Source organism: Chenopodium album, chromosome 15 (assembly GCF_948465745.1).
Source record: "Chenopodium album chromosome 15, dcCheAlbu1.1, whole genome shotgun sequence".
NCBI classification, from domain to species: Eukaryota; Viridiplantae; Streptophyta; class Magnoliopsida; order Caryophyllales; family Amaranthaceae; genus Chenopodium; species Chenopodium album.
Window position 1 is genome coordinate 46,036,694 of NC_137848.1, and position 1,556 is coordinate 46,038,249.

Below are 1,556 nucleotides of genomic sequence, written 5' to 3' on the forward strand. Positions count from 1 at the left end.
TAGTAGTTCTTGTCAAGGAAATGAATATTATATTCTTAAAAATATCTCCTCAAAATTGTGTTTTTGCTATAAGTAATTATATGTTGCCAAAACACATACCTTAGATAGTCGCATATTCATTTTTAGAATGCAAAAGATCATTAATTATTTTATTTATACGCTTAACTATGACAATTATTATTATTACGTAATAATTTACTTAATGAAAGTTTTTTTAAAAAATAAACAAAAAACTAAAGGACACACCAGATATTGACAAATGTCATTGCTGGTGTGTCTTTATGTGTGTGTGTGTGTGTGTGTGTGTGTGTGTGTGTGTGTGTGTGTGTGTGTATATAATGAGAAGGATCTTAAAATGAGAAGAATGAGAAGTAATCTTGACCATGTAAATTAATCCAACGATCAAATTTCATCTTTGTAAAAATATGCACATTTAGTACAAAAAATATGCACTATTAGTTTGAAAATTATGCAAATTTCATTTTCTATTTTTTTTTTCAAAGGAAATTTTAGATTTTAACACTTAACAATAACCCGAAATTGGTTTTTAACACCCCTAAAAAATAAAATTTATTTTAACACCATAACATTTTTAAGAAAATTGATTTTACTACCAATTAACAGGTTCTGTCCAAGAATCTGTTAAGTGGGGTCCACGTACATTGCCACGTGTCCCTTGTTGTTTGGTAAAAAAAAAAAACCCTTGTTTTGGTAAAAAAAAAAAGAAAAAAAAACTTTAAAACCCTACACTCCTACAGCCACCACCACCACCACTACATCCACACCCCACTCGCGTTGCTTCAACCGGCCGGCACCAAACCCACCCTCCTCCCCAGCCCTGACCACCGAAACCCATCCCCTTCCCTAGCCCTAACCACCGGAGCCCATCTCCCTCCCATGCCACAACCGTAGCTGAAACCCTAAATTCTAAAACTTCCACGAAAATGGCCATGAAAACGCCCAATTATGGCCGAAATCGACCATTTTGGGGCTGAGTGGCCTAAACCGTAACTGAATGGCTAAAATCGTGGTCATTTTTTAGGGAAAGGGGGTTGCGATTTGGGGTTGGTCGGCGTTTGACGCGGCTATGGTGGGTTACAGTGGGGTTAGGGATGAGGTGTGTCGGTGATGAGGTGCGGGTGGTGGTGGTGGTTGTTGGGTGGCCGTCGGCTCTGGTGGGTGAGGTCGGAGAACATGGAGGCGGTGGTGGCGCTGGGGTGGCTGAGTAGTGTTGGATTTTTTTATTTTTTTTTATCAAACAAAAACCGACATGTGGCAATGTAGACCACACTTAATAGATTCTGTCTTAAGTGGTGGTAAAATCAAATTTTCAGAAAATTTTATGGTGTTAAAATTAAATTTTTTTTATGGGGGTGTTAAAAACCATTTCGGGTTAACCCGAAATGTGTGTGTATATATATATATATATAGGACCGAGTTACCGTGAGAACTAGCCGAATAATGAGAACTAAGAACTAATCCAGACCGTATATTTCTATATTATTATTGACTTGATAGAAATAATATCATAATGAATAAGCGATATAATAGATATT